The sequence below is a fragment of the Gobio gobio genome, assembly GCF_949357685.1.
Source record: "Gobio gobio genome assembly, chromosome: 14".
In the NCBI taxonomy this organism is placed as follows: Eukaryota; Metazoa; Chordata; class Actinopteri; order Cypriniformes; family Gobionidae; genus Gobio; species Gobio gobio.
Window position 1 is genome coordinate 51,995,112 of NC_137107.1, and position 25,826 is coordinate 52,020,937.

Consider the following 25,826-nt stretch of genomic DNA (forward strand, 5'->3'; position numbering starts at 1 on the left):
TTAATATTCTCCAAATAGATATTCTGTAACGTTAAATGCTAACTAAAAGCGAGAATGAAATTAGCACCAGTCACTGTGTACAATTGTGCCCTACAAGCTCGTCACGATAAAAGTTTATGCAAGGTAAAAATATCAGGCCAGACAGTTTATCTTATATTAATAAGCAATTCAAGTAGTTAAGGTATAAAAAACTCTGTATAAACAAAAACAGGAAGCTACGTGACATCAAAATAATGTTAACTTACCTGCTCTTGTTGTGACATGTCGAGTCCTGGGTCGGCGTCTCTTCTCCACTGGCTTCTCGTAACGTAAGCGTTGGGTACGGGTTATCCTGTGTTGGTTCCTTGTCAACGAAGTGAAATGAGCACACAAACAGATTGCCTCACCGGAAGTTGTACCCACGTTCTTTTTTACAGTAGCGCCCCCCGGAAACTTGCGGATAGAAAATATGAGCACTTGAAAGGTTTTTTTCCAGTATTAATTTGAGATGTGTAACAACATTGAGTTTCGGGGAATAATTAATTCAAATGGTATAAATATTCATGAGTCTAAGAATATGATTAGCTTGTTGTGCAGACAATATTATCTTATAACGGAACCTTTAATCAAGTAAAAGTAACCTTTATCCAAATTGATTTCTTCATCAATTATCAATCTTACAAACTTTAAGAAACATTAATCTGCTTGATCAGGACAAATAATATTTCCTTATGTTTGTACAATTTGTATTACTGAAGTAGTAATACAAGAAAATCAAGCTTGATTGGTAGCTAAGTTCTTACGTCTCATTGACTTCGATCTTTGTGAGCAAAACAATACGGATTCAATTCAATGAAATTATTGGGTTTTAATAAAACAACTAAAGTATACAAAGCTACAAGTCACACGGGGTAAATATGCATATATAGGTAGGAGAAAACAAACAACATGGTATAAAACCAGGAAAAATCAAACTTAACGAATAATATAAAGGGGGAAAGAATGATGGAAAGAGAGAATTAACGAGCGAGAGAGTGAGAGAGAGAGAGCGAGAGAGAGAGAGAGACAGCTTCACAGCCCTTTCACAAAAGACCTCAAGAAATTAACAATCCCGTGAACAGGAATAATTCAGACAACCTTTTACACGCAGTTTGATTGTGAAATCGAATACTTGCATTACTATGGCTTCTCGTGTGTAAGTGTCTGAGTTCGAATCGTCAGGGAAGTTCGGTAAGGATCTTCGGGTCCAGGGAGAATTTCTCTGAAGCTTAATAAAGTCGTTCGAGGAAGCTGCCGGTCTTTCTCTCCGTTGCAGGGATGGCTTCTCTCAGGGTGGCGAAGGCCAGGGTGGTCTTCCTCTCAATGGCGAAATGCCAAGGGGTCCTTCTCTCAGTGGCGAAAATGCAAAGAGTTAATGGTCAGTTCTCGTTCTTATAGATGAGATTGGAGGGAGGGATCCAATCACGTCCGGGAGACAGAAGGCGCATGTTTTCCTTTGTTTTTGGACTCCCCTCCTCTTGGCTAATCAAACGGGGTGCTCATTTTAAGCCTCTATTCTTAGAAAGCTGGTACTTTTGTAATAATGCATCTTGTTGTAATTTGTGAAGGAGATTCGGTACAGTCGAGTTTCTGCGATTGAGAAGATACCACACACCGTCATTCTGCGATTTGAGAGTGCAGTGTTACAGGATTTCCACAGTTACTGGCGTACAAAGTTTGATTTACGTACAGTAAACATCCTAGCTCTTTTAATATATTGTATAAAGACATTAAATCAACGAAATATATATATTTAAACGTTATTGAGGCAGTTTTGGTCCAGATGGTTCATATAAGGCGAATGTGTGTGAGTCACACAAACAGTCCTGTGTCTTGTCTAAGTATGTGCGCCCATTCGCACAAAGGGTGTGTGTGTGAGGGTGTAAAGGCACGTGAATGCCTTGGGGCTATAATATTCAACGCTCCAATCTCTTGCGGAGACACGGTGGCACCTGGATCTAATTAGTGTAGAGTCACATCAACACAAAGGCCCTTTGTCTATGTATGATCTGATTAGAAAAGTCACGAGAGGCTGTGAGGAGTTCCATCCGGCCAGATGTCTAGAGCTATAATGCATTATTGTTTCAGCTGACTAGATGTAGTAAAGCTCTTCCCACAGTCACAGCACATGATCTCTCACTCCACCATGTGTTTTCTGGTGCCGTTTAAAACTGCTCAGCCATGAAAAACTCTTTCCACAGAGAGAACACACATGAGGCTTCTCACCTGAATGAACTGTCAGGTGTTGATTTAGATTTGATGATGAAATAAAATCTTTACCACAGTGATCACAGCTGAATGATTTTTTCCCAGAGTGATGGAGCAGATGAACACTGAGACCTGATGCTTGGGAAAAACTCTTTCCACACTGAGTGCATGTATACGGCTTCTCTCCAGTGTGAATTCTTTGGTGCTCTTTCAGCTGACTAGATGTAGTAAAGCTCTTCCCACAGTCACAACACACATGATCTCTCACTCCATCATGTGTTTTCTGGTGCAGTTTAAACCTGTACAGTCGTGAAAAACTCTTTCCACAGAGAGAACACACATGAGGCTTCTCACCTGAATGAACTATCAGGTGTTGTTTTAGATTTGATGATGAAATAAAATCTTTACCACACTGATCACAGCTGAATGATTTTTTCCCAGAGTGATGGAGCAGATGATCACTGAGACCTGATGCTTGGGAAAAACTCTTTCCACACTGAGTGCATGTATACGGCTTCTCTCCAGTGTGAATTCTTTGGTGCTCTTTCAGAAGATTAGTTGTAGTAAAACTCTTCCCACAGTCACAACACACATGATCTCTCACTCCATCATGTGTTTTCTGGTGCAGTTTAAAACTGTACAGTCGTGAAAAACTCTTTCCACAGAGAGAACACACATAAGGCTTCTCACCTGAATGAACCATCAGGTGTTGTTTTAGATTTGATGATGAAATAAAATCTTTACCACAAAGATCACAGTTAAATGGCTTCTCTCCAGTATGAACTCGCTCATGTGTTTTCAGGTGTCCAGAAAGAGTGAATCTCTTGTCACAATATGAGCACTTGAAAGGTTTTTCTCCAGTATGAATTCTTTGGTGCCGTTTCAGAAGACTAGATGTAGTAAAGATCTTTCCACAGAGAGAACACACATGAGGCTTCTCATCTGAATGAACTGTCAGGTGTTGTTTTAGATTTGATGATAAAATAAATCCTTTCCCACACTGATCACAGCTGAATGATTTTTTCCCAGAGTGATAGAGCAGATGAACACTGAGACCTGATGCTTGGGAAAAACTCTTTCCACACTGAGTGCATGTATACGGTTTCTCTCCAGTGTGAATTCTTTGGTGCTCTTTCAGCTGACTAGTTGTAGTAAAGCTCTTCCCACAGTCACAACACACATGATCTCTCACTTCTCTGTGTGTTTTCTGGTGATCTTTAAAACTCTTCAGCCATGAAAAACTCTTTCCACAGAGAGAACACACATGAGGTCTCTCACCTGAATGAACTATCAGGTGTTTTTTTAGAAGTGATGATAAAATAAATCCTTTGCCACACTGATCACACTTGAATGGTTTTTCTCCAGAGTGAATGCGCAAATGTCTACTGAGAGCTGATGCTCGAGAAAAACTCTTTCCACACTGAGTGCATGTATACGGTTTCTCTCCAGTGTGAATTCTCATGTGTGTGTTAAGGTGTTGTTTTTGTGTGAAACTCTTTCCACACTGAGTGCATGTATACGTTTTTTCTCCAGAGTGAATGCGCAAATGTCTCCTGAGAGCTGATGAGTGACAAAAACTCTTTCCACACTGAGAGCAGGTGTGCAGCTTTTTGGCTTTTGTTTCTTGAGTTTTGAAGTCACAGAGTTTCTTTACATCATTTAGTTCGTGTTGTTGCTCCTTCTCTTCCATCTGGTCTAAAATAAACATATAAAGTAGTCAGAATCAGTTCAATGAGGTTAAATGTGAAAATTAAAAACACTGAGCAGAAAACAAGACACAGCCTGTGTGAGTATAAAGTATCGGTAACACAATAAGGTTTCATTAGTTAACATGAACTAATAATGAACTGCACTTCTACAGCATTTATTAATCTTAGTTCATGTTAATTTCTACATTTACAAAAGTTGTATTTGTTAACATTTGTTAAGTAACGTGAACCAACAATGAACAGCTGGATTTTTATTAAACTAACATTAAAGGTCCCATGGCATGAAATTTTCATTTTATGAGGTATTTCAACCTTAATATGAGTTCCCCAAGCCTGAATAATGTCCCCAAGTGGATAGAAATGTTGATCGGTGTAAAATTGAGTTCTGGCTGTCTTTCTCTGCCTTTGAGAAAATGACAGGCCAGACGAGCCAATCCTGAAGTCTCCTGGTTTGACGTCCAAGCAGGAACGGTTTCCTCCCTTTCCTCCACCCAGAGAATCTGGCCCATGCAAACGCTCGAGAGATCATGGGTTGTGAACGAGTGAACGCTGGCAGTTTCTCAGTGTTTGGATGTACAAATGAAAACAGAAATCTTTTTTCAGTTCCTTCTGGTCTGTGATCAGTGATTTCTGAAATGTAGCTAATTATTTATTATTCGTGCACACACTGCGGCTTCTCTCTCCCGACAGAACGGTGTTTTCTATCTTGTGAGTCAGTGTTTTTGTACGTCCTCGTCGCGTCTATCTGTTCTACAATGTGCATACAGTCGTTTCTGCTAAACATCGGCAGAGTCACATCTTTAAAGATAAACCTCACGCACGCCGAAGCTCAGGACCGGTCGGCCTCCAACATCCCCGACCCCCAGTACTGCATCTGGCCCACAGCGGAGGCACCAAACGCGGCGTGAGATTAAGCAGAAGGGGGGTAAGCGTGAGGGTATCTGGGCTAGGCTAGCCAGCTTTCCCCACAATAAACTGGATTACATTCGATTACTGCTGTTGTGTCTTTGTTTGCGCTGTCTATTCAATGCGCGTCACTGACGCTTTTCATATGATAGGAACATATCTAAAAACAATGCTATTTTCAACACTTACTCGTAACTCGTTCATCTGGACAGCTGTAATGGTACTTTGCATGTGTTACAAAGTTGGTAGAATAATGATGAAGACGGACTCGGTGTGACTGGGACTGTTTATTCAGAACTCTCTGATACAAACACAATAAACTCGCGCTGACTGACAGCGCTCTCATAACTCAGTAGTTACTATAAATAACTTTGTTAGCAATCGCTCCGTCTCCGTGATGTCCTGTTCGCGAACGATCTTTCTTTTGAACCGGTTCTTTTTAGTGAACAGAATCAGTTCACCAAATCGGACTGAATCGTTCTAAAGGGGTCTCGAGTCAGCGCTGATCCATAATTTACTAAAGTTACTAACTTTCTGACATGAGTGACAGCCCCTCCGACTAGAAATAAACTAATAACCTGCAGGATATGCTGTAACTACAACAGTTCACTGACTGAACTGAGACTGACAGAACTTATGTGAAGTGAACTCAGGTCCATCCGTCTCTCTGGCAGCAGCAGCTCGTGCGTCGTAGACCTCGTTAAACCACGCCCCCTCCGCTCATTTAAAATCCAAAGATGTTAGCCAATCACAACAGTGGGCGTTTTTACTGAAGTCTCACAGCTAGGGTTGCCACCTTTGGTGTGGCAAAATAAGGGACACCCATTCACACACCCCCCCCCCCCCCCCCCAAAAAAAAAACACGTCATGAAATTATTATTTCTACATTGACAACTTGACAGCTCAACAATAAACCATAAGAAAACATGAGATCAAGTATGTGAACTTGCAACAGAACACATTTTATATTATTTTACATTTGATTATTTTATTTATTTCTAAAGAACTTTTTAGTAACCTATTTGGTGCACTTTAAAGGGACAGTTCAGCCCAAAATGAAAATTCTGTCATCATTTACTCTCCCTCATGATGTTCCAGACCTGTATGAGTTTCTTTGTTCTGCTGAACACAAAAGAATATATTTTGAAGAATGTTTGTAACCAGGCTTCTTTGGGGGCACCATTGACTTCCATAGTAATCTTCCTATGTGTTCAACATAACAAAGAAATGTGTACATGTTTGGAACAACTTGAGGGTGAGAAAATGATGACAGAATTTTCATTTTTGGGTGCATTGTCCCTTTAAGCAGTCATTCTGAACCAATAATCACTTTTTTGAATTTCAAAAACTGCTTTTAATTAATTTACTTAAAGTATGACTATATTATCATGTAATTATTTGTCCCATTTTTATCTAAATTTGTTTTTAAATGTCATAAACTTTATATGATAGGATTATTGGTTATGTATGATTATAGCGTAGCTAAATTATAAATTAATAATTACATTTATTAGGCTATAATCTATTAATTAACCTGTCTAAAAATAATAATTCTGTCTGCCAAGCTCTGATAATGTATGGCATATTATATTAATATATTATCCATTAAAAAAAACTATAGGCTACCTTTAGAAGCACAGATGTGTCTGTCTCATAGACTGGTCTGTCACCGCTGTTGCTTTAAGTCAGTCAGTCTGAGCAACTGAAATGCTTCTCATAAAGTGTGCAGTTCGCCTGAGGTTCATCACGAGTTACTGGACAGACCCATTGATACCTTTTTGATATCCAGTTCTATATCTGGAGATCCTCTTGCGTTTAAACTGTGGACGCACGCGACGCGAGCTCGACATGTTTTTAAAAAAACGCGCAAGTTTACAGGCACAGCGCATGTTCTCGAGACTCCGCCGCTATGACAACAAAGCCGCTAAAACGCAATCACGCACAAATTAGCTCCTGTACTACTTATTGTGAAATTGATTCGTTTATATTTGCTATCAGTATTCTCCACACTGCAAAATCCGTATGTGTTTATTGAACTATGTGTGGACCTATGTAAAATACGGAACAAATCGCGTCCCGTATTGGTTTGATACGGAATGCGTAATTTTGCTTGTAAATACGGGACGATTCCGTATTTTACGGGACGGGTGGCAACCCTACTCACAGCAGACACGCCTCTTGTAACAGGGCATTCAGCCACAGGGCAAACAGCAGTATAGACAAAATGCCTTTTATTTCTACATTATGACATTTTATGATGTAAAAATCATACTAACAATATAAGTACACCTCAGGAAACATTATAAAATAATAGAAAAATGCCATGCCATGGGACCTTTAACAAAGATTTATGAATATTGTAACAAATGTATTGTTGATTGTTAGTTAATACATTAACTAATGTTAACAAATGAGAACTTATTGTAAAGTGTTAAAGTATCTTTAATGTGCAAAGGTCAGTTCTGTAATTCACTACGATTAAAACTGATTGAATATGATCATTTAGATGCATTTCTCTATCATTTATCATCCATATTCTGATTATTATTTTACAGCTACTAAAGCAGTCAATAATGAAGAATCAAGAATGGACACCAACCTATTTGTTCCTCAGTATCTTCATGTTTTATTCTGGATGGTTCTGGATAACTCATGTCTTCAATCTCCTCTTTAATAAACTCCATCTTTAACAGTCACACAGATTTCAGCTGCTACACCTGGAGTTTGTCCTTCTCTTGTAGGATGATGTGAATATTCCCAGTATTTATTGGTGAATTGTGGTGGGAGGGGCTTCAGTGGTGGGAGGGGCTTCACTGCAGGTGTGAACTGTGATCACTGTGAGATACTGACGCCCACAGGACCAGATCTGGACAAATCAAAGACAAGTTACTGAATTTATACTGAATTACCAGAGTCGACCAGACCTGGCTAAAAAATACATTTTGTTAATTTTTCTTTCTGAAGAAAGAAAAACATAAATATTAATGAAAGCAAAAATATTAAATGCCATGGATGTATATTTACTGAGTAATCTACAATTCTTTAGAGGGGTCAATATGACAATTTTCACCTGAGATTCAGAGCCAAATTACAGGAGGGTAAAAACGACTTTAAAAAAGATGTCAGCTTTATTTTACTTTTAAACAGAGATTGGTAGGACTATTAGTAAAATCTGTCGACTTTAGCCATCTTTGTTCACAATTGTTCACATTTTCAGTGGTCAAAAACCAAACGTGGGTCACTTTGCATACAGCTGATACTTTTGTCTTTTACAGAGGAATATATGAACAACAAATAATGTTGAAACTAGAAATGGATCTTGTTTTTTCTATCAACACAATTGCATATAATATACCTGAGTGCCATAATATTATTTTGCCAAAGTTTATGTGCCTGTCACTCTAAAAATATTAAAGATATCTTGATATCCTTCTATTCTTCTTTTTTTTCAATGGGTAAAATTGTTGATTTGACATGGAATGACCATTTAATTACATTTAAATGAAGTGAACACGTTTTCTGTCAGGAATATGGAGCATTTTGATACAAGATAGATATGAATTGCATTAAAACAAGGTTTGTTGAACTCCTGCCCAAAGTCTGAGAGAAACAACAGGACCATCATGTTTATCTGAGCTGCTGAAAAGCCTCTTTGTCTCCTAAAGTTCCCTGTTTTCCCCTCATTCATTATGCTGATGTCTGAGATCTTCTGTAAAGTGGCACATTAACAGGCCCAGATTAACAGAATGTAGTGCCCTAGAGTGACCACATTTGAAGTGGACCCTAGGGTGACGCATCTGAAGGCATGCAAATTCATAACCCATTAGAAAACTGCTGTTAAATAAATGAGCAAGAAATAGTAACAATATAGTCAAGCCGTACCTTACAAAACTTTGTTATTTAATTTGAAAAGCAATCCATTAATCCGAAGGGAAGCTGTGGTGTTACACAGCAGCATTACGTTGCGCAAAGGAAAACTGGGAGCGAGGACTCAATTGCAGATAAAGGTGGATTTATTGACAAAATAATAAACACAAACACAAAACAAAACAAAAACCCAAAACCAAACCAATCTATTCAGGCTTTGTTGGTCCCATGATGCTGATCATCAGCTTTCTCTGTCAACTCAGGCTTTGATCCTGAGTTTAGGAGTTTAGCTGTGACATCAGTAGTAGGGCTGGTCCGAATACCATTTTTTGAGCTTCGAAGCTTTGGTAGTGATCAACATCAAATATTCGAAGCTTCGGAGGGAAGGAGCTGAACATATCCTTCTCTCTAATAAAGGCTGGAGTCTGGAGAAGCGGCGCGCCTCACGCGGGCAGGGCTTTTATGCTCCGCGAACGGGCAATGAACTAGTGATTAGGGATGGGCATTTTTGTCAATTTCTCATTTCGATCATCGATAGGTCTCAAAAACGAGTACTCGAGTAATTGGGGGCGGGGCATGTGCAGGGGGCGGGGCATGTCCGTTATTGAGATAATGAAAACTGTTATGAAAATGGTTGTTGACAAATACAAACGTGACATGAAAACAGGTATATGAAAACATGAACATATAAAACAAAAAATAACTGCTAGATTATGATGCATAAATGTCTTTGAAAAAGAAACATCTTTATAAAATGACCGTCTCAAATAACCAAGTCAATAATATCGAGCATTGCCTTTGAGCTGAAACTGTGAAATAACACTACCCTGCAGAGCTTGCTAGCTGGTTAATAAACTCAACCAAACGTACCCTATATCAATGTTAATATGAAGATTATTATGAACCTTACGACATATATCAACACAAAAGGACGTGAATGCGCACGTGAACTTCAGCGTGCTAGATTTTACAGGCGAAGGGTTTGAAACGGAACATTTTGAATGCGCTCTTCCCTTAACAACGCTGATACACGGACAACGAAAGCACACAGAAACAACATTTTATTAAAATCGTGTTCTCATTATAATGCTTTGACAGATTGACTCACTGCACATCATGCACTTAATTGTATTATTCATGATCGAAGCGTTTACAGACATCACTGCGCGTTTTCAAACTCATAACGAAAAACAACTTTAAATAAACTAGGTCTACTGTTAAAAAAATACGAGAACAGTATAGCACTGCTGCATTACTAATGTCAATGATTCTGAGAAAGAAATAGCCTATCTGAAAAGAATATCTGTCTCTAAACCATGTCGAGCTCGAGCATTAATGCATTTGAGCTGAAACTGAAGAGAATGAACAGCCGGTTTAACGGCAGCGCTTTTCTATCTTATTAAGCTCAACCAAACGCGTTTTATATTAGATTAATCAGATAAACAACATAAAGGTAATCTTCTGCATCTGCAGAAAAGGACGCGAATGCGCACATGAACTTCACGCGCTAGTCTGAGTGTTCTCGCTAGTTTCTCAGAGATAAGCTGATAAACGGGGAACTAAGCACAGATCATTTAGCAGCATTTTCCACGGTGTTCTCATTATAATGCTATGACCGATTGGCGCTGCACATCTTGCACTAACCATTTAATGATCAGTGATTCCAGACATCACTGCAGTGCACGCCTCTTCACTTTATTTCGCCGCGGTCATGAGGCGTGCTGTATAACGCCAACCAATCAGACCTCCGGTACCGCGCAAAACGACGCAATAACCAATAAAAAAAAGAGACAAATATTTTTTTTTTCAGGGCGATCATCGTTCTCATGATCGATGATCGCTGTCACGTTCGAGTACTCGATTACTCGACCACTGTTGCCCATCCCTACTAGTGATACAAAACACACAGATCTGTTACGTCCCAGTTTTGATATATTATAGTAGCTAGTAAAAATAATTCTGTTCAGTTATAGAACAGACTAAGAGCCCCTATTGCGGCCCCTGGGGCCGGGCTTCGGGCCAATTTTCACGTCATACCTCAAACGCAGGCTTTTTCCTTCATTTTATATTTTAGACATTCATTAATTAAAAGAAACAATGAGGTGTGCAGCGCTGGTGGAAACAACATGAGACTATGACAACACGACTGTCAAGACGGCTCGCAGTGTTTAGAGTATCGCCGCAAATGAGTAAAGCAAGCCAACACGCAAACTGCCGAACCTCTTAGATGCTCAAAAACACAATCATCTTCATTAAAATGAATGAGACTAAATGCTCTTACAGTGCTTAGATCACTCGTTCTGATATTGCAGTCTTTGATCTTGAAATGAGCTGATGAATAGCCTATAATGCAGCTCATATCTGTTGCTTTCGTTGACATGAACTCCATTAAATGTGCATAGCGCAAGAATTGAAGATCGGATTTATATTAATTTTGCGGAGAGGTGTAAGTTAAGACAACCTGCCTAATTTTTATTTATTTCTTTTTGAACACGTTTCCTCAAAAAAAAAAAAAAACGTATTATAAGCAAGACAAGTTAAGTGTTGATTTAAGAGGATAAATGGATCAAACATGTGTTGTTAACTCACTCAGTCCGCTTGGTCGTTACTTAAAAAAAAGAAAACTTTAATTTAACAATCAAAAAAATGCTTTAAACATTTGTCTAAATTAACTTAATAAAGAAACAAAACGAAATATAACTACTTTGACATTAAAAACAAAACTGAACTATTTTAATGGCTGCAACAATGTGTAATAGGGAGGAATGTTTACTCAAAAAAAAGGTTCTATATGGCACTAAAATAAAAAAACAAATTAAATAAATTAATTAATTAAAAAAACACGTCACGTCACTTCATTTTATTTGTTTCATTTGCGCCGTTGCGAGCAGCATTAGCCTCAGCTTGTCAAAAATGCCTTTTTACTGTGGTGGTGGTGATAGTAGGCTAAATGTTTAAACCAACATTGTGATGCTTGAAGTGTTTTATATCTATGGATTTCATTACCAGTAAGACCAGTGTTGATTTCAGAGGCTAAATTGATCCAACATGCGGTTAACTCATTGTCAGCTGCGGTCCGCTTGGTCATTACTTTAAAACAACTAAAACTTTAATTTAACTAACAAAAAAATGCTTTAAACATTTTTCTAAATTAACTTAATAAAGAAACGAAACAAAATATAACTACTTTGACATTAAAAACAAAACTGAACTATTTTAATGGCTGCAACGATGTGTAGGCCTAATAGGGAGGATACAAAAATAAAATAAAAAATAAAAAAATCACGGGACTCGGGCCGATAGTTTTGGTAAGCTGTTTGACACGGCCAGGCTAGGGTCTAAGACTAACTACAATTAAAAAACTGAACGTGCCACTCGAGCCAAACTAACGGGCGTCTCAGCACATCAGCAGCAGCAGTCAGATAATATTCTACACGAGAGCGAGGAGCTAAATTACAAGATGATCGCGGAATATTTGTTTTTAAAGCGATGTAAAAGCGCCTACTTAAGGGAGTTTGTCATTGTACTGTTTTGTTGCTATGTTTTTCATTATAGAATAATAGCTAATGAACCCACAATTCAAGCAACTTGCCCCGAATTGGCAAACCGAAAGTAAACGCGGCGCAGAGCTGCATGCGTTCAGCCGCTCAGCGCACAAGCACAGCAATGAGGGAAACGCTGAGGGAACATGTTTTCACCGTCACATCCCTAACGTATAAAAAGGATAATACATTTTGATTATATTATTCTATTTTCCACAATGTCAAACGAACGCAGTTTAACCCAAAATGCAAGCTCAGACATGGCTTCTGCCATATAAGCTTGTGCAGTTGTGCGCTCTGCTGCAGGGAACACTAAGAAGAAGCAAATATATTTATTAAGTATAACGAGGCTATTAAAATGGCTTGGCTATAAGATAATTGAAAAAAGTATTGTATTTTATAGTGATTTTTTGTGTAAACATATGCAAGCGCGAATGAGAGCCGTTTTGAGCGGGATGCCATGTGTTCATGAAAAAAACAACAACAACGAATATTCGAATCACAAATTTGAAAATCGAATACCAACCCATCGAACGAATATTCGAATATTCTGGTCCAGCCCTAATCAGTAGTGAACAGCCAATCACACGCTATGGATCAGTGAGATTCACTTCTCACGAGAGAAGCAGCGAGATTCATTTCTCTCTTCTGCAGAATATTACATGATTGAAAAATATTAAGAATTTAAACAAATTTACACAGCAAGAAGAAAAGAGCTGTCTATAAAAGAGTACAACTTAAAGAAAATATTCACTACGTCAATGCAAGTAAAAGTTATGAAGTTAGTTTAGTTGATATATAGAGAATTGAGTAATGTAGTAATTTTTATAGCTTTTTTATTGATTTTAAAGCTTATTTGTATGACCTTTGTATAGGCTATTTATATTAGTTTCAACTAAGTGCCTATTAATGATTGATTAACTAAAATGATACATGTGTAATTGAATACGGGTATAATAATTACATATTATATTATACAAAATTATAAAATTATTATTATTATATTAAATAAGCATTGTTAAAAGCCAGACGCTTTAGTCTTTAAAAAACATTTGCTATATAGTGACCTTTATTTTGGAATAGAAACTTTATTGCATCAGAGGTGTGTCACTTTGCTCACAGCTGATTGGTCCGATTTCAGTTTGATCTCTTATCCAGAACATAACCTCCCATGGAGCATTAGCGTTAGCGTTACTGGAAATGAACACTGCTAAAAGCCAAATCACTTTAATGGTACCTAAAACCCAGGATTAGCACAAACTAAGCTTAAACATATCTGGCTAGCCAGCTAAACCGGCTTCATGGTATAGGCCCCTGGAGACAAACGACCAACGATCTGACACAAGACTACAAACACGAGGAGACTATAAAGGGCACAAATCAGGCGAGAAACAGGTGGGGCCAATTAAACAATAATCAGTTAACAAGAAGGGACGGAAGACAAGGACACATGGCAAACATGAGGGCTTAAATACACATGGACTAATGACAAGACAAGGGACACTGTGAACGATGATCAGACAATGAACCAATGACATGACACAAGATCACATGAGGGCATGGGAGTCACATGACAAACCAGGAAGCAAGACAGTGAACATGACAAACTAAAAACATGAACATGAACCAACACCAAAACACCCTGTGACATCAATAAACTGTTAATTATAACAACTAGCTGGAAAAAAATATTTCTAAAAATAGAACAAAGACTTGATTTGACTTGACTTGGACCCTAAAGACTTGAGACTTGACTTGGACCTGAAAGACTTGAGACTTGACTTGACCTGAAAGACTTGAAACTTGACTTGGACCTGAAAGACTTGACTTGACTTGGACCTCACAGACTTGAAACTTGACTTGGACCTGAAAGACTTGACTTGGACCTCACAGACTTGAAACTTGACTTGGACCTGAAAGACTTGACTTGGACCTCGCAGACTTGAAACTTGACTTGGACTTGGACCTGAAAAACTTGAGACTTGACTCGACTTGACTTGATTGGACCTCACAGACTTGAAACTTGACTTGGACCTGAAAGACTTGACTTGGACCTCAGAGACTTGAAACTTGACTTGGAACTGAAAGACTTGAGACTTGAAACTTGACTTGGACCTGAAAGATTTGAGACTTGACTTGGACCACAGGGACTTGTGAACATTTCTGCAAGCAACCATATCAACAGCTGAATTCAGCACCACAGAGATGCACAGCAGCAAACACATGCCAAACTTCACAAGCATCTCTAAAAACCTTCAAATTCAACAACAGTCTCATATTTACCCACAAATAATTATGAATGCCTTACCTTTAGCAGAGCATCTTTTTTCTAGACTTTGAGCAAGCAAAATTAAATCCTCAAAGTCCATTCCCTTGACTAGTGTCGGATTCAATAGCCAGCAGGGAGAGTGTAGACGGCCGCTTCTGTCTCATGGTTGTCCTGAGTTTATTCTTCACTCTTTTAAGTTGAGAGAAGGATCTTGCAGTTGGTAACAGGCAGGGTTAAGAACAGCCTGAGTGTGACGAATACACTTGGGAAGGTGGTCTATACTTAATGTAAATGGCATCTACTCCAGTAAAATTTTTCTGGGAGAGGACCCAACCACATTTTTTGATTCTGACGCCCATGTGTGCGAGTATAAAGTATCGGTAACACTTTACAATAAGGTTTCATTAGTTAACATGAACTAATAATGAACTGCACTTCTACAGCATTTATTAATCTTGGTAAGGATGCACCGATAAGATTTTTTGGGGCAGATACCGATTTTAACAGACAATTATTGGCCGATACTGATATTTGTCTTTGCCCTCTTATTCAAAATGTTGTCATTAAAATAAAGTGTTTTAAATCAGCAGAGTTAAAAAGAAAAACATACATTAACTTCTAGCCTACTAGCTACTTTATTGCTGCATTATCAAAAATCATTTCTAGTGAACATAGACTGGATCCATTTAACATTCAGCAGGCCAACATAAATACAACAGAACAAAGATACATATGAAATAAACAGTGCTTTTTAGGTAGGTTTAACAGTTTCCAGGTACAGAAATAAAGTAAACAAATGTTAAATAACACTGCATATCCTTCACTGTATAAATTAAATACTAGGGATGCACGATATATCGGCAACATATCGTTATCGGCCGATAAATGATTATTTTTGATGTTATCGTTATCGGTCCAATAAGAAAATTTGACCGATATAGTCAAGCCGAAAGATAATGTATTATTTCCTTCAGCTGAGACGGACGTGCTGTCCACCATGATGGGTTTGAATTGCTCTAAATATGTTTGGAATCACTTCGAAAAGGAAAATACAGTTATGTGCAACATGTGCAGCACAAGTCTTCTATAATCTACATAAAATGATAATGAGAATAGAATAGGCTGTAAAAGAGCGTTGTGTTTCAGCGCGTTTGTTGAGGTAAGAGCGCGCCCACGGAGTTACACCTTCATGACGAGCACAGTCAAGTTCGCTTGTGCATTCACAGCCTTTTGTGCCATTGTAAGTTGTAATATTATATTTATTATTTTGTGTATATAATCCCATATAGGATGCGTTTGGTTGAGTTAATTAACGATGCAGTAAAGCACTTCATTGTACCGGCGCGCGCATTTCAAACAGAAATGCACAGCATTAATAACTACTGGGACTGTCTTATACATAACACTGCAATGAGAATATTTCTGTTATAAAACGTAGTGAATTCTCTGGGTTTAGTTGTTTTTCAGCGCGCTGTTGTGGGAAGCGTCAACAACGCATTCTGACCAGCACAGTCAAGTTCGCTTGTGCATTCGCGTCATTTTAAGCATATGTAAGTCGTAATATTACGTTTTTGTAGTATAAACATCTGATTAAAGTCATATAGGATGTGTTTCGTTGAGTCAATAACCCGCAGTGCTTCACTGTACCGGTGATCATCTTAAGTTTCAGCACGCTCTCAAACAGGGGAAGAGCATCCACAGGAGTTATAACCCTTCACCTATGCGTGATTTTGTGCTAATATAAGTTGTAATATTATATTTATTTTGTATAAATATCTGATTGTTCTCATATATGATGCGTTTAGTTGTTAATTAAACTTCTAAGCGCTTCAGTTTATGGTTGTTCGTTCATTCTCTCCAGCTTCAGCGCGCTCTCAAACAGCAACATTATTCCTAATAGACTAGACTAATATTACAGATGTATACTATTAGCCTACTGTAATATTAAACATTTTTTTCAAAAACACAAGCATTATTTTTTATAATTAGCACTTTTATTGTTCTCGGATCATTTCCATCAACAATATGGTTTGATTTAAACCATTTCTTTATCGTCTGTGCGGAGGTTATTTCATGCACTTGCATTCTGATTCTTTATTATGCAGCCTAAGTAATGCTGTTCAATTACTTGTTTGCATTATTTAGGTATATTATTTTTATTTTTTAGACAATATAATTTTTGGTAACATTTTACAAATAAGGTCTCATTTTATTAATGCATTAACTATCATGAACAAACAGAGAGCAATAACCTTTGTTTCTTTTAGTAATAAAATGTTTGTGTTTTGTAACAGTCCATTCACAGTTCATACCTAATGTTAAAAGACACAACTTTGGGTCTGAATATGTTGAGATTAACTTGAACTAAAATTAATAAATCCTGTTGAAGTATTGTTCATTCATTGTTGGTTAACTAATACTAACAAAAATTAAACCTTATTGTAAAGTGTTAAAAAAAAAAAATTTGGCCATAGGAGTGTAAAATTAATTTGAAAAGGTAAGGAATCTCACACTGGTTCAAATAGGCTACTGTAGTGTATAGGTTTGATTTATGTTGAAGTGTTTGGGACATGGCTTTTAATGGTGAGCCTTTTGTTTTTGTAATCAGGCTCTCAGAGTTTATTAAAATTTGTATTTAGATTTATCGGCCAATATATCGGTTATCGGCTTTCAAATATTAAGAATTATCGGTTATCGGTATCGGCCAAAATGTTCATATCGGTGCATCCCTATTAAATACATATATTATTATTACATTGAGACATAGCTAAATTCTACTGTACAATAGTAATGGGCAATATAAACGATATGCGATATAAACGTTACAAAATTGGCCTACAATAGAGATTTTAAGTCTATTGCACTATCGCGATAATGCACGTTGATGACAGACACACACACACACACACACACACACACACACACACGCTCACTGTCTTTGTAGTCTCTACAGTGTTTCCCAACCGGGACCATTTTTTTTTCTTTCAAATTTTTCAAATAATTCTCTCTTTGTAAACTTTGTTCAATGCATACGAGTGCTGCCGTATGTTGGAATGTGACCAGTCGTTTTCTCCGTCATCACCCGGGTGTAGAGCCAGAAGACGCCAATGAGAAGTTGCGCGCGCTGGGAGAAAATGTGTCTCTGTGCACTCATCTGAGAGCGCGCACACGTCTCACAGCGCGCAAATATTGAGTTCTCTTTCAAATCTCGCTCTTGAACGGACAAACTCACACAAAAAGTATGTCAACATGTCCATCTTGGTGAGTATTCTAGCAGACATAGTCTGTATATGCCTTAAGTGAACTTTATACTGTCGAGAAAGACAACGCATATCCATGCATTAGGTCTTAAAGGGGCAGTAGCATTAGGTCTTAAAGGGGCAGTAGCATTAGGTCTTAAAAGGGCAGTAGCATTAGGTCTTAAAGGGGCAGTAGCATTAGGTCTTAAAGGGGCAGTAGCATTAGGTCTTAAAGGGGCAGTAGCATTAGGTCTTAAAGGGGCAGTAGCATTAGGTCTTAAAAGGGCAGTAGCATTAGGTCTTAAAGGGGCAGTAGCATTAGGTCTTAAAGGGGCAGTAGCATTAGGTCTTAAAGGGGCAGTAGCATTAGGTCTTAAAGGGGCAGTAGCATTAGGTCTTAAAGGGGCAGTAGCATTAGGTCTTAAAGGTTAACTTAAAGGTTTACTGCTGTCTGTTTAATGTCAAACAACAAAAGACAAGGACATCACTTACTGCTCTTGATTGAAATGTTTTTGTAAGTTTAATAGGATTAATCTTTAATTTATACAGTCAAATATGCAATGTTATTTTACATTTGATCATTTTCTGTAGGCCTACTGTACCTGAAAACTAATGTTAGACGTAGGCTACCTGAAAAACATAGTTTATTTTATTAGTATCTTTGCTCAAAAGTATTTATTTGTGCTGCTGCTTGTATTTAAATTATTTGTTCTTATTATTTTCTTTATTTTTATTTGACAGTAGTCCTTTTTCCCTGAACATAGCAAATACAATTATTATTTACTTATAATAATTATCATCATAAATAATAAACGTAATGAATTGCATTCAATTTTTTTAAATACTTAAATAAATAAAAAAATAGTGGTACCGAAATTGGTACAGATCTGGCACGCATCTCCCTGTAGCATTGCGTGATACTTTTGTATAATTTTTGTAAAGTTTTAGCCTGGTTGATATTCACTGCCATTATATGGATAAGCGCGTACAGGACGTTTTTAAAACGTTCTGCTTTTTTTTTGTTTAAGTCTCTGCAGCTAGTGTACTTGAATTTTATTTATCTGCAACAATATGTTATAATTACAGTTTTGCACAATAAATGTTCTCAAAACTACATACAACGTTTCTTTCTTTAAAAAAAAAAAATACATTTAGCAGTGTGGCTTTCCTTAGGGTCTAACCCGTTCTGAAATGGTTCTATTATAATATTTATATCGCAATATATATCGTTATCGCAAGAGGCTGCAATGTATATCGCAATATGGATTTTAGGCCATATCGCCCATCCCTACTGTACAACATTTATATAATTCAGTCACAATTACTTTGTTAAACTGAACTTTTATTTTGACGGGTTGCCGTGAAGACCTTTGAGTTTGTGTGTGAGGTAAATTAATTCATGTTATGCGTTATGCAGTAAATTCCATTTTTATGACTAGATTCCGTCTGCCAACCGGAATAGTCCCGTATTCAAGGCATCAATGAAGCATTCCATATGAAAGCCATACGAAACTAAGTTTGTCCCGTATATTCAGGCATACGATCTAAACTGAGAAACAATCATTCCTTTGAGAAAAATCACTGTTTGATTTGCGAACATAGCCGTTCGCGGAAGGCTTTAAGACCCAGCAGAATCCTATGCCGGTGCTGGCTGGGCTCCCGCTTCACAGCAAGTGGCTCGCGCTAACGGCAAATCTCCTTCACTGTTCGCATTTTGATTTCAGCAAATCAGTCTGGCCGGATTTATACAGTGCGAGTCCAACATTCTTGCAATCGTAATGCTATGGACTACTATGGCCTACATTAAACCTTTAAATAAAAGGGTTATTTAGCTGTTTACACTGCCATATAACCTACAGTAAAAGAGCATGCACAGCGACAGGAAATAGAAAAATTAAAAATGAATACAAAAAACCTGCCTACCCAACCAGAACATGTGAGCGAAGTGGAGCTCCACTCATGAATCGCTCACCGGTAAAACCATGTGCGCTCCGACATTACATTTCTCTGTACTGTAGCCTACTATATTTGTTGTAGCCATCAAACACCTATTTCGTTTCATATGTTTAAATATTATAATGTAATTTTTTTATTTAATTTACGTTGATTAAGAAAAGTGAACAGGACAAAGATGCGCAATATGTCAGAATATGTCATGGGGGTTAGAAATAACTTTGACTGCTTCATTAAGTTTTGTTGTGTTGTTTCATTAAGTTTTGTTGTGTTGTTTCTTTAAACTGAATTTCGTTTTATATAAATTGTATCTTATATTTTAATCAATGTTTTATCAACCAATTACCTGGATTTAATAAATAATAAGCAAATATAAACTGCTGATATTTGGCGATTCAAACTGCTGAATCGGCTCACTGATTCATAACACTTCGAAGCTTCATGAGGCCGTGTTTTGAAATCGTCATCACTATATAAGTCGTTATTTAGGGTTTTTTTGCGCACAAAAACTATTGTCGCCGATTCATAAAGTTATTTTAGAACCACTGTAGTGAGATGGACTTTGTAACGACGTCTTTAGTGTCTTTTAAGGGTCTTGATACTGAACCGTGCATTGTGTCAATGGAGGCCTTTCAGAGCCATCAGATTTACACTAAAATATCTTCATTTCTGTTCCGAAGATGAACGGAGGTCTTACGGGTGTCCAACGACATGAGGGTAAGTAATTAATGACAGAATTTTCATTTTTGGGTGAACTAACCCTTTAACATTAAAACGCAGACAGCAGCGCAGCAGGAATATTACACTATGATATTGGATTATGCAGCAGACATTATACAGCTCAGTGCCTTCCCGCAGTTCATTAATAAACCATTCATCCTATAGCCGATATGCCGATGGTTGTAAATCGATCAAAAATCTTACATCGGTGCATCTCTAAATCTTACTTATTGTTAATTTCAACATTTACAAAAGTTGTATTTGTTAATATTTGTTACAAGTAACGTGAACCAACAATGAACAGCTGGATTTATATTAACTAACATTAACAAAGATTGAAAAAAATATTAAAACAAATGTATTGTTGATTGTTAGCGCTTCAACCCGTGCACGTGCTCATGAACTTTAAGGAGTTAATACATTAACTTATGTTAACAAATGAGACCTTATTGTAAAGTGTTAAAGTATCTTTAATGTGCAAAGGTCAGTTCTGTCATTCACTACGATTAAAACTGATTGAATATGATCATTTAGATGCATTTCTCTATAATTTATAATCCATATACTGGTTATTATTTCACAGCTACTAAAGCAGTCAATAATGAAGAATCAAGATACTGACGCCCACAGAACCAGATCTGGAAAAATCAAAGACAAGTTACTGAATTTATTGTGAGTTGACCAGACCTGGCTTAATTTTTATTTTGTTAATATTTTTTTATGAAGAAAGAAAAACATAAATATTAATGAAAGCCAAAATATTAAATGTCATGGATGTATATTTACTGAGTAATCTACAATTCTTTAGGGGGGTCAATATGACAATTTTCACCTGAGATTCAGAGCCAAATTACAGGAGGGTAAAAACGACTTTAAAAAAGATGGCAGCTTTATTTTACTTTTAAACAGAGATTGGTAGGACTATTAGTAAAATCTGGAGATCTTAATGTGGTTTCATGAGTAAATTGGTCAATTGTTCACATTTTCAGTGGCCAAAAACCAAACGTGGGTCACTTTACACACAGCTGATACTTTGTCTTTTACAGAGGAATATCTGAACAAAAAATAATGTTGAAACTAGAAATGCATCTCGTTTTTTCTATAAACACAATTGCATATAATATACCTGAGTGCCATGAATATTATTTTTCCAAAGTTCCTGTTATTCTAAAAATATTAAAGATATCTTGATATCCTTCTATTCTTCTTTTTTTTTCAATGGGTAAAATTGTTGATTTGACATGGAATGACCCTTTAATTACATTTAAATGAAGTGAACACGTTTTCTGTCAGGAATATGGAGTATTTTGATACAAGATAGATATTAATTGCATTTAAAACAAGGTTTGTTGAACTCCTGTCCAAAGTCTGAGAGAAACAACAGGACCATCATGTTTATCTGAGCTGCTGAAAAGCCTCTTTGTCTCCTAAAGTTCCCTGTTTTCCCCTCATTCATTATGCTGATGTCTGAGATCTTCTGTAAAGTGGCACATTAAGCACATTTTATTGGTGTAATAGAGTCAGAGTCTGTGAAAAACTCTCTGCCAACATATTATTACACTCATAATAAACCAGGACACACAACGCATTTCATTACATTGGTCCTTAAACATGTAAACTCTGGAGCTGATTAATGTTAAACTCTGTAATCTAAGAAACATCTCTCACCTGCAGACTGGAAATATAAGGCATCCGGAGAAAATATTCCACTTTTGTCCTTCATTCACGATCGTTAACAGCGTCTCTTTTAGCTTCAACTGATCTCAGCTCGTCTCTCGCGCTTCTCTCTTCTGCGCATGCTCAGTGCGCGTCATTTTTCTTAAAGGGGCCGCATATTCTTAAACAGGCCCGGTTCCAGAATCAAATCACGCGTCCAAAAACCTCAATAGGTTGTTTGCGCGTGACGTCACTGCTGTAGCGGGGAGCGATTTTCTATATAGGAATCACTAACACAAACTCAAAATCACTAACACACTAACACAAACGCCTATGTTTTGTGTGGTTTATTGTTGCTCGAATGGATCAAACCGAGAAACCACAAAGAGCTTTTAATGTTTACGTAACTTTTATCACTTTTTTTTTACTTTAAAAGGTGCTGCCTTTAATGGCGTTTTGCATTTGCTGAGACTGGACTTAATACGGATATCGGCTTACCTTTGTTTTTGACTTGGTTAAATATTCACATTCTTCTTAGTATCGTTTGCAGGGAAGAAAATATTTTATTTTATTGCATGTTCATTTGATGTTTTCACTGACGTTTTGAAGAATTTGGTTCACAATGTTGATCTGGTTAATGTTACCGTGAAAATTAATTTGATTCACTTTCCCATATGGCCGCGCAGGATAATCTGAGAGGATCACATTCAGCGGACAGACACAAAAACTATATTCTTTTGTAAATATTTATTTAAACAAATTACAACCAAAATCACACCCAGCAAACACGTGACGTAACGGCGACCAAAAGTGACATCAGTATTGGTCGTGGGTTCGTCACGTCACCAAAAGACTATACCATGACGTTGTGGCAACGAAGAACAGAAGTTGCGATCTCGACTGCAGCGCTTGGTCGCTTCCTTACCTCCCCACAACGTTGTCTAAAGACCAGCTGATGACCAATTATTTTGACCTCCTCACCACGTCTTAGCCACGTCATTTCTTGACTTTAGCAGATAAAAGAATTTGTTTTCAGATGTTTTATATGTACAGGTGTTGGTCATATAATTCGAATATCATCAAAAAGTTGATTTATATCAGTAATTTCATTCAAAAAGTTAAACTATAATTTTATATATATATATATATATATATATATATATATATATATATATATATATATATATATATATATATATATATATATATAAAATACATTTATATCTATACATATAATAATTATAATAATAAAAAATGTATCTATTATTTAAAAATGTTACAGCCTGTAGATTCCAGTCATGAATTCAACATTTTCACTTCGGTACAGTAGGGGCAGTATGAACTCTCAAACGCTTGCTCCCCATAAGCACAAAAGAAGAGCTTCCGCTGCTGGTCACGAACGTGCGTGGGTGTAACTGTCGTATCTTTGACCGTCTTAGTTGTTTATTTTACACACTTTCTTATCTTTTCAGTTTTTAGAGTTACCTAACGTTACAGCAGTAGTTTAACTTATCTAGAATCGAAGAAAGAAGAAATAACACCATTCCTTCACGACGAAACACAGGTAGGTGTAACAACCCGCGTTCTCTAAAGTATTTTCAGAATTTTACATTATAACCAAGATCTCTGTTTCAAATGTAGTTTAAAATGGCTTTTTAACTAGTTAGGTTTCATTGGTGAGTATAGTGTTGCGTCACATTTAGAACTCAAAAAGAACATGTCCGAGTGGGCCTACTGTTGTTTTGCCATATCACCCACCCCTACGTCCCCTTTAAATCTTTCATAAAATTATGTAAGTGTATCGAATTATATCGAATCGAATTGTATCGTTGGCTATCATCTAAACATCCATTCAGTCTATTGCCTCTATTGTTTTGTGGTGTAAACAAGCCCCATTCAGTCTCAGTCTCCCCTGAACACATTTACACTCTCTTTGTCCTGGTTATGGCTCATAAATATGATTTTCTTTGTATATAGTCACTAACGACTGGCTAATCACTGCCTTCAACCCCTCGTTTCATTGTAATCCGTTCAGTTGTTTACTCCGAGTGCCTCCATAATGGCCGCGCATCCGGGTTACCGTCCACAACGTGACGTTGGTGAAAACCCTCTATTCTGTTTTTAGAACTTGCCAATCCCCTAACTTACACCTTTTCAGAAACATATCAAATGGCTACCATGTCCTTACACAACACATGGTCTGGTCTCAAGTGGATAATTGCTTTTGCTTATTTTATTCACAAACCATACTTTTTCACAATGTTAGGGCGTTGTTGTTACATGGAGTTTTAGGTTCTCTGGCTAAACTGGCGTCATAAAATTTGATTGTATTTTAGGATGAAGCCAAGTCGGAGAATCTATTTACAGTCCTGGCGAGCTACCAGACGCACTCTCCACAAGTCGCTCGACTTGTCGAGACTGTTTTTCAAGATGGCTGCTGTCGGTATACGTGTAATGTACTGTCTTTATTAAGTATCTTCTTATTAAATTGTTTGTACACTTACAAGTTTTTTTTTTTTAAGCTGCTAAGAAAGCAAAATACATTGCATCATGTAGAATACTTGTGAAATGTTTCAACTAATCCTATATTGTTTGTACTTTCCCTAATGTTCACATTTCTTTGTAGCTGACTTTAACCAGGCACTTCGGTGGTTGAGAAAGGCTGAAACGATGTCAAACGTGGAAAGTGCAGAGGATGGGGCGGTGCTCTCAAAAAGGACATCAAAAAGGCCAGCAAAATTTGCTTACAGCAGCGATGAGGGTATTTACAGTTTATTTATTTATTATTACATGCTGTATCCCTGACTGGTTTGTTGACTGGAGTTTATTGTATGCTTTTTAGATGAAGACTCTGCGGAACAGGTCCTCCATAGTAATAAGAAATCCAGAGGTATGATATTAAATAATTGTTCAATATTTCTCAAGCATGCCATGCTTCACAAGACTGTCCTCTATAAGAAAATCGCTAGCAAGACATTTTTGGAAATCACAAAAGTCCCGTAAATTAATGATTAACCAAAGTATCTTGGAAATATGTATCTAGATTTGTCCCATGGACCACCAGAGCTCTTACACGGAAATCTTCTGCAGGACCAACACTCCCTCCACCTCCCATCTGCATCTTTCCGCAGACAAACACTATGAACAGTAAGTTAACAATTGTTGCATAAGCTTTGTCTAGTTGTGCGGATCTAAATTAAAATATACCTTATGTTGACGACTTTTTTTTTTTTTTACACAGATCTTAATCCAGTTAGTCCTATTCAGCCTGAGATGTCTGATGGTATGATTATATTTTTATTGTTGGTTTAGTGACTTTGAAAATCTTGTTTATTTGTAAAGTGTTACAGTTATCAACCTGGTGACACACAAGAAATGTAGCCTGGTGATTTGAACTTTGGTAGTTCTTGTTTTATAACATGCTTGCATTTTGTATTGCATATGTGCACACAGAAACTGCCAGCTGCTCCTCACGTGTGTCAGACTCTATCAACGCCTTAACCGAAACGGTAACAGTAATGCAAGGTATGTTAATTTTTATTGTGGGTAAATTTCAGTCATGTAATAACTGCAATGTGTTATCTTTGCACTTTATACATTTCTGACCTTCATTTTAATGTCTTTGAAACATTTTGTGTTTCTGAATCAGAGACACTTAAGGCAATGTTGACCCGCCAGGATGTGATGGCAAAAAGCATCCAGGAGATCCTCCGGTTAAACCAGATTGGAGGAGCCAGCC

General features: G+C 37.2%; 2 long non-coding RNA genes across 2 annotated transcripts; one reads left to right on the top strand and one right to left on the bottom strand.

Annotated features, from left to right (window-relative positions):
- Positions 1 to 245: 245 nt before the first annotated feature.
- On the bottom strand, positions 246 to 22,225 carry LOC307137444. The gene is made up of 3 exons (XR_013817912.1): positions 22,100 to 22,225; positions 7,441 to 7,707; positions 246 to 3,921 (listed from the first exon to the last, which is right to left on the bottom strand). It is a non-coding gene; the product is annotated as an uncharacterized lncRNA (long non-coding RNA).
- A 1,244-nt stretch (positions 22,226 to 23,469) lies between these two features.
- LOC307137440 lies at positions 23,470 to 24,977 on the top strand. The gene is made up of 3 exons (XR_013817911.1): positions 23,470 to 23,651; positions 24,424 to 24,848; positions 24,930 to 24,977. It is a non-coding gene; the product is annotated as an uncharacterized lncRNA (long non-coding RNA).
- The last annotated feature ends 849 nt before the right edge of the window (positions 24,978 to 25,826 follow it).